The following is a 12500-nucleotide window of genomic DNA, read 5'->3' on the forward strand; positions in this document are numbered from 1 at the left end:
CCCTTTCTCTCGCCGTTCATGCCCGCTCCCCTCCTCCCCCCCCACTCGACTCCCGAAGGGCTGGACCCGACGGCTCGGCCGGCCAGTGGCGAGACAGAAGGGTCGGCGCCCCAGCCCCACCCCCCGGATCCGCCCCGCCTGATCGGCCCCCTTTTGTTCGTCTTTCCCCGCCGTTTTTTTGGTTTTGTTTTGTTTTTGTTTTCTGAACGCTGCTTCTCCACACCCCGCCACCCCCCCCCCCCCGCTTTGATTTTTTTTTCCCGTGCCTTTCTTTCCTCCGGCGGGCACGACCTGATGTCTCGACCGGTCCCCGCGCCGCTCACACCCGCACCCCCCCCCCCGCGCAACTCCTCCCTGCCCTCCCCCAACCGTGGACCCACCCCCAGCCCGCCACGCGCTTTCTTTCCATTACACTCTTGCTTTCCGTTTTTTTTTTTTTTTTCTACCGGGGGGGGGGGGGTGCGGGGAACGGGCACGTACGTTCGCACTCCCGTAGTCGCTCGCTCTTCTTCCACTTCTCCCTCTAGTAGCGCCCCGCCGGGGGAGCCGAGGGTCCCCTCCCCGAGCGCCGGCGGTCGGACCCGACGGCTCGGACGCCGGCCGGGTGGGAGGCGAGGCGAGGCGAGGCGAGGCGAGGCTGCCTCTCCGCCCTCCTGCCGGCCGGGAGAGAGGCTCGCTGCGAGCCCGGTGACCGGACGAGTCGAACAGACGAGTCCCAGGCGGCCCGCGGCCCCCGGCCCCCGCCCCCCGCCGCCGCCGCCGCCGCCGCCGCCGCCGCCGCCGCCACCACCACCACCACCACCCCCGGGACGGACGACGCCGTCTCCCCCCGGCCTACCTCTGCTACCGTCTTCCCGCCATTATTTTGCGTTCCCGCGCCGACACGAGCGACCGCCCGCATGCGAACCGGCCGTACTTTCCCGCCCGCCCGGCCCCCTTGTGGGCGGAGCCCCCGCCCACACGCCCGCGCCTGCGCACCTCCTCGGGAGGTCGGGGCCGTGTCCGCCGGTCGGGTGGAGGGGGACCGGGGGGAGGGGGGGGGGTTACGCGGCGCCCTGGCTAAGGTGTCCCGGCGTTGATGTGGCGCGCGAGCGAGCCGCACGCGAATGGGGTTTCAAAGACCCAGCTTGAAACCGCCTAAAGAGTTACCTAGCCCCCGAGCGAAAAGGAAACGAAACCAAAACGTTCAAACCGGCAAACGAACGGGCACACTGAGGGACAGAGAAATAAACAAAGAAGCAAACACGAGACGAACGCTGCCGTAAGAAGTCGCTGCCGAGCGGCTCGAAAGCAGCGGAACGGTCTACCCGGCCCCAGAGGGCTCCGAGCCGTTCACACGGCGGAGACCGCTAGAGGTCGCTGGCCCGGCCCTCTCCGGGCTGGCAGGCCACGTCTACCCGGCCAGGACGGACTTGGTCGCTCCGCGGCGGCGGCTGGAGGCCTCTGCGGGAGCCGCTCCCGGTCGCCGGACCGGTCGGCCCGGCCGCTCCGTGCACGCACAGGACTCGGTCTCACTGCAGCCGCGGCTGGAGGCCTCTGCAGGACCGGCTCGGGCTCTCCGGAACGGTCGGCCCGGCCCCTGCGTGCCCAAAAAGGACTCGGTCACACAGCAGCAGTGGCTGGAGGCCTCTGCAGGACCGGCTCGGGCCCTCCGGAACGGTCGGCCCGGCCCCTGAGTGCCCCAAAAGGACTCGGTCACACTGCAGGTGCGGCTGGAGGCCGCTGCTGGACCGGCTCCGGCTCTCCGGAATGGTCAGCCCGGCCCCTGTGTGCTCCCACAGGACTCGGTGTCACTGCAGGTGTGGCTGGTGGACTGTACAGGACCGACTCTGGGTCAGCGGACCGGTCGGCCCGGCCCCTGCGTGCCTCCACAGGACTCGGTCTCACTACAGGTGCGGCTGGAGGCCTGTACAGGCCCGTCTCAGGCTTGCTGGACCGGTCAACCCAACCCCTGCGTGCCCCCACCCGACTCGGCCACCTCCGCAGCTGCGGCTGGAGCATGCTGAAGGAGCCGATCCCGGTCACCGGACCGCTCGCACCGGCCCCTGCGGGCCCGCACAGCACTCGGTCACACTAAAGCTGCAGCTGGAGGCCTCTGCAGGACCGGCTCCGGCTCTCCGGAACGGTCAGCCCGGCCCCTGCGTGCCCAAACAGGACTCGGTCACACAGCAGCCGTGGCTGGAGGCCTCTGCAGGACCGGCTTGGGCTCGCCGTACCGGTCGGCCCAGCCCCTGTGTGCCCCACAGGTCTCGGTTTCATTGCAGGTGCAGCTGCAGGCCTCTGCAGGACTGGCTCGGGCCCTCCGGAACGGTCAGCCCGGCCCCTGCGTGCCCCCACCCGACTCGGCCACCTCCGCAGCTGCGGCTGGAGCATGCTGAAGGAGCCGGTCCCGGTCGCCGGACCGGTCGGAACGGCCCCTACGGGCCCGCACAGCACTCGGTCACACTAAAGCCGCAGCTGGCGCCCTCTGCAGGACCGGCTCGGGCTCTCCGGAACGGTCAGCCCGGCCCCTGCGTGCCCAAACAGGACTCGGTCACACAGCAGGTGCGGCTGGTGGCCTGTACAGGACCAGCTCAGGCTCGCCGGACTGGTCACCCGGACCCCTGCGTGCCCCCACCGGACTCGGCCTCCTCCGCAGCTGTGGCTGGAGCATGCTTAAGGAGCCGGTCCTGGTCGCCGGACCGCTCAGACCGGCCCGTGCGGGCCCGTACAGCACTCGGTCACACTAAAGCCGCAGCTGGCTCCCTCTGCACGACCGGCTCGGGCACGCCAGACCGGTCAGACCGGCCCCTGGGGACCCCCACAACACTTGGTCACACTAAAGCCGCAGCTGGAGGCCTCTACAGGACCGGCTCGGGCTCTCCGGAACTGTCGGCCCGGCCCCTGCGTGCCCCACAGGACTCGGTCTCACTGCAGGTGCGGCTGGTGGCCTGTACAGGACCAGCTCAGGCTCGCCGGACTGGTCTCCCGGACCCCTGCGTGCCCCCACCGGACTCGGCCTCCTCCGCAGCTGTGGCTGGAGCATGCTGAAGGAGCCGGTCCCGGTCGCCGGACCGCTCAGACCGGCCCGTGCGGGCCCGCACAGCACTCGGTCACACTAAAGCCGCAGCGGGCTCCCTCTGCACGACCGGCTCGGGCTCGCCAGACCGGTCAGACCGGCCCCTGGGGACCCCCACTACACTTGGTCACACTAAAGCCGCAGCTGGAGGCCTCTGCAGGACCGGCTCGGGCTTGCCAGACCGGTCGGCCCAGCCCCTGCGTGCCCCACAGGACTCGATTTCATTGCAGGTGCGGCTGCAGGCCTCTGCAGGACCGGCTCGGGCTCTCCGGAACGGTCAGCCCGGCCCCTGCGTGCCCCCACCCGACTCGGCCTCCTCCGCAGCTGTGGCTGGAGCATGCTGAAGGAGCCGGTCCCGGTCGCCGGACCGCTCAGACCGGCCCGTGCGGGCCCGCACAGCACTCGGTCACACTAAAGCCGCAGCGGGCTCCCTCTGCACGACCGGCTTGGGCTCGCCAGACCGGTCAGACCGGCCCCTGGGGACCCCCACAACACTTGGTCACACTAAAGCCGCAGCTGGAGGCCTCTGCAGGACCGGCTCGGGCTTGCCAGACCGGTCGGCCCAGCCCCTGCGTGCCCCACAGGACTCGGTTTCATTGCAGGTGCGGCTGCAGGCCTCTGCAGGACCGGCTCGGGCTCTCCGGAACGGTCAGCCCAGCCCCTGCGTGCCCCCACCCGACTCGGCCTCCTCCGCAGCTGCGGCTGGAGCATGCTGAAGGAGCCGGTCCCGGTCGCCGGACCGCTCGGACCGGCCCCTGCGGGCCCGAACAGCACTCGGTCACACTAAAGCCGCAGCTGGCGCCCTCTGCAGGACCGGCTCGGGCTCGCCAGACCGGTCGGACCGGCCCCTGGGGACCCCCACTACACTTGGTCACACTAAAGCCGCAGCTGGAGGCCTCTGCAGGACCGGCTCGGGCTCTCCGGAACTGTCGGCCCGGCCCCTGTGAGCCCCACAGGACTCGGTCTCACTGCAGGTGCGGCTGGTGGCCTCTGCAGGACCGGCTCGGGCCCTCCGGAATGGTCGGCCTGGCCCCTGTGTGCCCCACAGGACTCGGTCTCACTGCAGGTGCGGCTGGTGGCCTGTACAGGACCAGCTCAGGCTCGCCGGACTGGTCACCCGGACCCCTGCGTGCCCCCACCGGACTCGGCCTCCTCCGCAGCTGTGGCTGGAGCATGCTGAAGGAGCCGGTCCCGGTCGCCGGACCGCTCAGACCGGCCCGTGCGGGCCCGCACAGCACTCGGTCACACTAAAGCCGCAGCTGGCTCCCTCTGCACGACCGGCTCGGGCACGCCAGACCGGTCAGACCGGCCCCTGGGGACCCCCACTACACTTGGTCACACTAAAGCCGCAGCTGGAGGCCTCTGCAGGACCGGCTCGGGCTTGCCAGACCGGTCGGCCCAGCCCCTGCGTGCCCCACAGGACTCGGTTTCATTGCAGGTGCGGCTGGAGGCCTCTGCAGGACCGGCTCGGGCTCTCCGGAACGGTCAGCCCGGCCCCTGCGTGCCCCCACCCGACTCGGCCACCTCCGCAGCTGCGGCTGGAGCATGCTGAAGGAGCCGGTCCCGGTCGCCGGACCGCTCGGAACGGCCCCTGCGGGCCCGCACAGCACTCGGTCACACTAAAGCCGCAGCTGGCGCCCTCTGCACGACCGGCTCGGGCTCGCCAGACCGGTCGGACCGGCCCCTGGGGACCCCCACAACACTTGCTCACACTAAAGCCGCAGCTGGAGGCCTCTGCAGGACCGGCTCGGGCTCTCCGGAACGGTCAGCCCGGCCCCTGCGTGCCCAAACAGGACTCGGTCTCACTGCAGGTGCGGCTGGTGGCCTGTACAGGACCAGCTCAGGCTCGCCGGACTGGTCACCCGGACCCCTGCGTGCCCCCACCGGACTTGGCCTCCTCCGCAGCTGTGGCTGGAGCATGCTGAAGGAGCCGGTCCTGGTCGCCGGACCGGTCAGACCGGCCCGTGCCGGCCCGCACAGCACTCGGTCACACTAAAGCCGCAGCTGGCTCCCTCTGCACGACCGGCTCGGGCACGCCAGACCGGTCAGACCGGCCCCTGGGGACCCCCACAACACTTGGTCACACTAAAGCCGCAGCTGGAGGCCTCTGCAGGACCGGCTCGGGCTCTCCGGAACTGTCGGCCCGGCCCCTGTGTGCCCCACAGGACTCGGTTTCACTGCAGGTGCGGCTGGTGGCCTCTGCAGGACCGGCTCGGGCCCTCCGGAACGGTCAGCCCGGCCCCTGCGTGCCCCCACCCGACTCGGCCTCCTCCGCAGCTGCGGCTGGAGCATGCTGAAGGAGCCGGTCCCGGTCGCCGGACCGCTCGGACCGGCCCCTGCGGGCCCGCACAGCACTCGGTCACACTAAAGCCGCAGCTGGCGCCCTCTGCAGGACCGGCTCGGGCTCGCCAGACCGGTCGGACCGGCCCCTGGGGACCCCCACAACACTTGGTCACACTAAAGCCGCAGCTGGAGGCCTCTGCAGGACCGGCTCGGGCTCTCCGGAACTGTCGGCCCGGCCCCTGTGTGCCCCACAGGACTCGGTCTCACTGCAGGTGCGGCTGGTGGCCTGTACAGGACTAGCTCAGGCTCGCCGGACTGGTCACCCGGAGCCCTGCGTGCCTCCACCGGACTCGGCCTCCTCCGCAGCTGCGGCTGGAGCATGCTGAAGGAGCCGGTCCCGGTCGCCGGACCGCTCGGACCGGCCCCTGCGGGCCCGCACAGCACTCGGTCACAGTAAAGCCGCAGCTGGCGCCCTCTGCAGGACCGGCTCGGGCTCGCCAGACCGGTCGGACCGGCCCCTGGGGACCCCCACAACACTTGGTCACACTAAAGCCGCAGCTGGAGGCCTCTGCAGGACCGGCTCGGGCTCTCCGGAACTGTCGGCCCGGCCCCTGTGTGCCCCACAGGACTCGGTCTCACTGCAGGTGCGGCTGGTGGCCTGTACAGGACTAGCTCAGGCTCGCCGGACTGGTCACCCGGAGCCCTGCGTGCCTCCACCGGACTCGGCCTCCTCCGCAGCTGTGGCTGGAGCATGCTGAAGGAGCCGGTCCTGGTCGCCGGACCGGTCAGACCGGCCCGTGCGGGCCCGCACAGCACTCGGTCACACTAAAGCCGCAGCTGGCTCCCTCTGCACGACCGGCCCGGGCTCGCCAGACCGGTCAGACCGGCCCCTGGGGACCCCCACAACACTTGGTCACACTAAAGCCGCAGCTGGAGGCCTCTGCAGGACCGGCTCGGGCTTGCCAGACCGGTCGGCCCAGCCCCTGCGTGCCCCACAGGACTCGGTTTCATTGCAGGTGCGGCTGCAGGCCTCTGCAGGACCGGCTCGGGCTCTCCGGAACGGTCAGCCCGGCCCCTGCGTGCCCCCACCCGACTCGGCCACCTCCGCAGCTGCGGCTGGAGCATGCTGAAGGAGCCGGTCCCGGTCGCCGGACCGCTCAGACCGGCCCGTGCGGGCCCGCACAGCACTCGGTCACACTAAAGCCGCAGCTGGCTCCCTCTGCACGACCGGCTCGGGCACGCCAGACCGGTCAGACCGGCCCCTGGGGACCCCCACTACACTTGGTCACACTAAAGCCGCAGCTGGAGGCCTCTGCAGGACCGGCTCGGGCTTGCCAGACCGGTCGGCCCAGCCCCTGCGTGCCCCACAGGACTCGGTTTCATTGCAGGTGCGGCTGCAGGCCTCTGCAGGACCGGCTCGGGCTCTCCGGAACGGTCAGCCCGGCCCCTGCGTGCCCCCACCCGACTCGGCCTCCTCCGCAGCTGCGGCTGGAGCATGCTGAAGGAGCTGGTCCCGGTCGCCGGACCGCTCGGACCGGCCCCTGCGGGCCCGCACAGCACTCGGTCACACTAAAGCCGCAGCTGGCGCCCTCTGCAGGACCGGCTCGGGCTCGCCAGACCGGTCGGACCGGCCCCTGGGGACCCCCACAACACTTGGTCACACTAAAGCCGCAGCTGGAGGCCTCTGCAGGACCGGCTCGGGCTCTCCGGAACTGTCGGCCCGGCCCCTGTGTGCCCCACAGGACTCGGTCTCACTGCAGGTGCGGCTGGTGGCCTGTACAGGACTAGCTCAGGCTCGCCGGACTGGTCACCCGGAGCCCTGCGTGCCTCCACCGGACTCGGCCTCCTCCGCAGCTGCGGCTGGAGCATGCTGAAGGAGCCGGTCCCGGTCGCCGGACCGCTCGGACCGGCCCCTGCGGGCCCGCACAGCACTCGGTCACACTAAAGCCGCAGCTGGCGCCCTCTGCAGGACCGGCTCGGGCTCGCCAGACCGGTCGGACCGGCCCCTGGGGACCCCCACAACACTTGGTCACACTAAAGCCGCAGCTGGAGGCCTCTGCAGGACCGGCTCGGGCTCTCCGGAACTGTCGGCCCGGCCCCTGTGTGCCCCACAGGACTCGGTCTCACTGCAGGTGCGGCTGGTGGCCTGTACAGGACTAGCTCAGGCTCGCCGGACTGGTCACCCGGAGCCCTGCGTGCCTCCACCGGACTCGGCCTCCTCCGCAGCTGTGGCTGGAGCATGCTGAAGGAGCCGGTCCTGGTCGCCGGACCGGTCAGACCGGCCCGTGCGGGCCCGCACAGCACTCGGTCACACTAAAGCCGCAGCTGGCTCCCTCTGCACGACCGGCCCGGGCTCGCCAGACCGGTCAGACCGGCCCCTGGGGACCCCCACAACACTTGGTCACACTAAAGCCGCAGCTGGAGGCCTCTGCAGGACCGGCTCGGGCTTGCCAGACCGGTCGGCCCAGCCCCTGCGTGCCCCACAGGACTCGGTTTCATTGCAGGTGCGGCTGCAGGCCTCTGCAGGACCGGCTCGGGCTCTCCGGAACGGTCAGCCCGGCCCCTGCGTGCCCCCACCCGACTCGGCCACCTCCGCAGCTGCGGCTGGAGCATGCTGAAGGAGCCGGTCCCGGTCGCCGGACCGCTCAGACCGGCCCGTGCGGGCCCGCACAGCACTCGGTCACACTAAAGCCGCAGCTGGCTCCCTCTGCACGACCGGCTCGGGCTCGCCAGACCGGTCAGACCGGCCCCTGGGGACCCCCACTACACTTGGTCACACTAAAGCCGCAGCTGGAGGCCTCTGCAGGACCGGCTCGGGCTTGCCAGACCGGTCGGCCCAGCCCCTGCGTGCCCCACAGGACTCGGTTTCATTGCAGGTGCGGCTGCAGGCCTCTGCAGGACCGGCTCGGGCTCTCCGGAACGGTCAGCCCGGCCCCTGCGTGCCCCCACCCGACTCGGTCACACAGCAGTAGTGGCTGGAGGCCTGTGCAGGACCGGCTCGGGCTCGCCGTACCAGTCGGCCCAGCCCCTGTGTGCCCCGCAGGACTCGGTCTCACTGCCGGTTCGGCTGGTGGCCTGTACAGGACTGGCTCAGGCTTTCCTTACCGGTCACCCTGACCCCTGCGTGCCCCCACCGGACTCGGCCACCTCCGCAGCTGTGGCTGGAGCATGCTGAAGGAGTTGGTCCCCATCGCCGGACCGGTCTGATCGGCCCCTGCGGGCCCGCACAGCACTCGGGCACACTAAAACCGCAGCTGGTGCCCTCTGCAGGACCGTCTCGGGCTCGCCAGACCGGTCGGACCGGCCCCTGGGGACCCCCACAACGCTCTGTCACACTAAAGCCGCAGCTGGAGGCCTCTGCAAGACCGGCTCGGGCTTGCCAGACCGGTCAGCCTGGCCTTTGCGTGCCCCAACAGGACTCGGTCAAACTGCAGCAGTGGCTGGAGGCCTCTGCTGGACTGGCTCCGGCTCTCTGGAACGGTCAGCCCGGCCCCTGTGTGCCCCCACAGGACTAGGTCTCACTGCAGGTGCGGCTGCAGGCCTCTGCAGGACCGGCTCGGGCTCGCCGGACCGGTCGGCCCGGCCCCTGCATGCCCCAACAGGACTCGGTCACACTGCAGCCGTGGCTGGAGGCCTACGCAGGACCGGCTCGGACCCTCCGGACCGGTCGGCCCGGCCCTTGCAGGCCCCGAAAAAAATCAGTCTCATGGCAGCCGCAGCTGGAGATCGCTGCCGGGGCGTCTCGTGTACTCCTACACGGTCTACTTGGCCCCGACCGACTCGCACACTCCGCGGCGGCAGCTCGATGTCTCTGCCGGGGAGGCTCGAAAACGGCGGAACGGTCTACCAGGCCCCGGCAGACTTCCTCCGGCTCGGTCGCTCCGCGGCGGCGGCTAGAGGTCGCTGCCGGGGCGGCTGGGTCACGGCGGAACGGTCTACCCGGCCCCGGAGGGTTCCGAGCCGCTTCACCTGTTGTGGCCGCTAGAGGTCGCTGCCGCGTAAATGTCGGGTACGCCGGCCACGTCTACCCGGCCAGGACGGACTTGGTCGCTTCGAAGCGGCGGCGGCTGGAGGTTGCTGCGGGAGCCGCTCCCGGTCGCCGGACCGGTCGGCCCGGCCCCTGCGGGCGCCGAGCGACACGGTCGTTCGGCGGCGGCGGCTGGGTACCGTGGCAGGATCGGCTCGGGTTCGCCGGACCGGTGGTCCCGGCCCGACGGGCACGGGCCACTCGGCCGTTCCGCGGCAATGGGTGGAGACTCGTGTAAGACCGTCTCACGTTCGCCGGATCGGTCGGCCAGGCCCCGTCCGACTCGGTCGCTTCGCGGAGGTAGCTGGAGGTCGCTGCCGTGGCGGCTGGGGCACGGCGGGACGGTCTACCTTGCCCCGGCAGGCTGCGTCCGGCTCGGTCGCTCCGCGGCGGCAGCTAGAGGTCGCTGCCGGGGCGGCTGGGGCACGGCGGAAAGGTCTACCCGGCCCCGGCGGGCCCCGTCCGCCTCGGTCGCTCCGCGGCGGCTGCTAGGGGTCGCTGCCGGGCTGCTGGGGCACGGCGGAAAGGTCTACCCGGCCCCGGCGGGCCCCGTCCGGCTCGGTCGCTCCGCGGCGGCTGCTAGAGGTCGCTGCCGGGGCGGCTGGGGCACGGCGGAAAGGTCTACCCGGCCCCGGCGGGCCCCGTCCGGCTCGGTCGCTCCGCGGCGGCGTCTAGAGGTCGCTGCCGTGTCGACTCGGAAACGGCAGAACGGTCTACCGGGCCCCGGCAGGCTGCGTCCGGCTCGGTCGCTTCGCGGCGGCGGCTAGAGGTCGCTGCCGGGGCGGCTGGGGCACGGCGGGACGGTCTACCCGGGTCCGGCAGGCTTCGTCCGCCTCGGTCGCTCCGCGGAGGAGGCTAGGGGTCGCTGCCGGGGCGGTTCGGAAACGGCGGGACGGTCTACCCGGCTCCGGCGGTCCCCGTCCGGCTCGGTCTCTCCGCGGCGGCGTCTAGGGGTCGCTGCCGGGGCGTCTCGGAAGCGGCGGGACGGTCTACCGGGCTCCGGCAGGCTTCGTCCGGCTCGGTCGCTCCGCGGCGGCGGCTAGAGGTCGCTGCCGGGGCGGCTGGGTCACGGCGGAACGGTCTACCCGGCCCCGGAGGGTTCCGAGCCGCTTCACCTGTTGTGGCCGCTAGAGGTCGCTGCCGCGTAAATGTCGGGTACGCCGGCCACGTCTACCCGGCCAGGACGGACTTGGTCGCTTCGCGGCGGCGGCTGGAGGTTGCTGCGGGAGCCGCTCCCGGTCGCCGGACCGGTCGGCCCGGCCCCTGCGGGCGCCGAGCGACACGGTCGTTCGGCGGCGGCGGCTGGGGACCGTGGCAGGAGCGGCTCGGGCTCGCCGGACCGGTGGTCCCGGCCCCGTCCGACTCGGTCGCTTCGCGGAGGTGGCTGGAGGTCGCTGCCGTGGCGGCTGGGGCACGGCGGAACGGTCTACCCGGCTCCGGCGGGCTGCGTCCGCCTCGGTCGCTGCCGTGGCGGCTGCTAGGGGTCGCTGCCGGGGTGGCTGGGGCACGGCGGAACGGTCTACCCGGGTCCGGCGGGCCCCGTCCGCCTCGGTCGCTCCGCGGAGGAGGCTAGGGGTCGCTGCCGGGGCGTCTCGGAAACGGCGGGACGGTCTACCTTGCCCCGGCAGGCTTCGTCCGGCTCGGTCGCTCCGCGGCGGCGGCTAGAGGTCGCTGCCGTGTCGGCTCGGAAACGGCGGAACGGTCTACCCGGCCCCGGCAGGCTGCGTCCGGCTCGGTCGCTCCGCGGCGGCGGCTAGAGGTCGCTGCCGGGGCGGCTGGGAAACGGCGGGACGGTCTACCCGGCCCCGGCGGTCCCCGTCCGACTTGGTCGCTCCGCGGCGGCGGCTAGAGGTCGCTGCCGGGGCGTCTCGGAAACGGCGGGACGGTCTACCTTGCCCCGGCAGGCTTCGTCCGGCTCGGTCTCTCCGCGGCGGCGGCGGCTAGGGGTCGCTGCCGGGGCGGCTCGGAAACGGCGGCACGGTCTACCCGGCTCCGGCGGTCCCCGTCCGGCTCGGTCGCTCCGCGGCGGCGGCTAGGGGTCGCTGCCGGGGCGGCTGGGTCACGGCGGAACGGTCTACCCCGCCCCGGAGGGTTCCGAGCCGCTTCACCTGTTGTGGCCGCTAGAGGTCGCTGCCGCGTAAATGTCGGGTACGCCGGCCACGTCTACCCGGCCAGGACGGACTTGGTCGCTTCGCGGCGGCGGCTGGAGGTTGCTGCGGGAGCCGCTCCCGGTCGCCGGACCGGTCGGCCCGGCCCCTGCGGGCGCCGAGCGACACGGTCGTTCGGCGGCGGCGGCTGGGGACCGTGGCAGGAGCGGCTCGGGCTCGCCGGACCGGTGGTCCCGGCCCCGTCCGACTCGGTCGCTTCGCGGAGGTGGCTGGAGGTCGCTGCCGTGGCGGCTGGGGCACGGCGGAACGGTCTACCCGGCTCCGGCGGGCTGCGTCCGCCTCGGTCGCTGCCGTGGCGGCTGCTAGGGGTCGCTGCCGGGGTGGCTGGGGCACGGCGGAACGGTCTACCCGGGTCCGGCGGGCCCCGTCCGCCTCGGTCGCTCCGCGGAGGAGGCTAGGGGTCGCTGCCGGGGCGTCTCGGAAACGGCGGGACGGTCTACCTTGCCCCGGCAGGCTTCGTCCGGCTCGGTCGCTCCGCGGCGGCGGCTAGAGGTCGCTGCCGTGTCGGCTCGGAAACGGCGGAACGGTCTACCCGGCCCCGGCAGGCTGCGTCCGGCTCGGTCGCTCCGCGGCGGCGGCTAGAGGTCGCTGCCGGGGCGGCTGGGAAACGGCGGGACGGTCTACCCGGCTCCGGCGGGCCCCGTCCGACTTGGTCGCTCCGCGGAGGAGGCTAGGGGTCGCTGCCGGGGCGTCTCGGAAACGGCGGGACGGTCTACCTTGCCCCGGCAGGTTTCGTCCGGCTCGGTCTCTCCGCGGCGGCAGCGGCTAGGGGTCGCTGCCGGGGCGGCTCGGAAACGGCGGCACGGTCTACCCGGCTCCGGCGGTCCCCGTCCGGCTCGGTCGCTCCGCGGCGGCGGCTAGGGGTCGCTGCCGGGGCGGCTGGGGCACGGCGGAACGGTCTACCTGGTCCCGGCGGGCACCGTCCGGCTCGGTCTCTCCGCGGCGGCGGCGGCTAGGGGTCGCT

The sequence above is a fragment of the Gallus gallus genome, chromosome 16 (assembly GCF_016699485.2).
Source record: "Gallus gallus isolate bGalGal1 chromosome 16, bGalGal1.mat.broiler.GRCg7b, whole genome shotgun sequence".
In the NCBI taxonomy this organism is placed as follows: domain Eukaryota; kingdom Metazoa; phylum Chordata; class Aves; order Galliformes; family Phasianidae; genus Gallus; species Gallus gallus.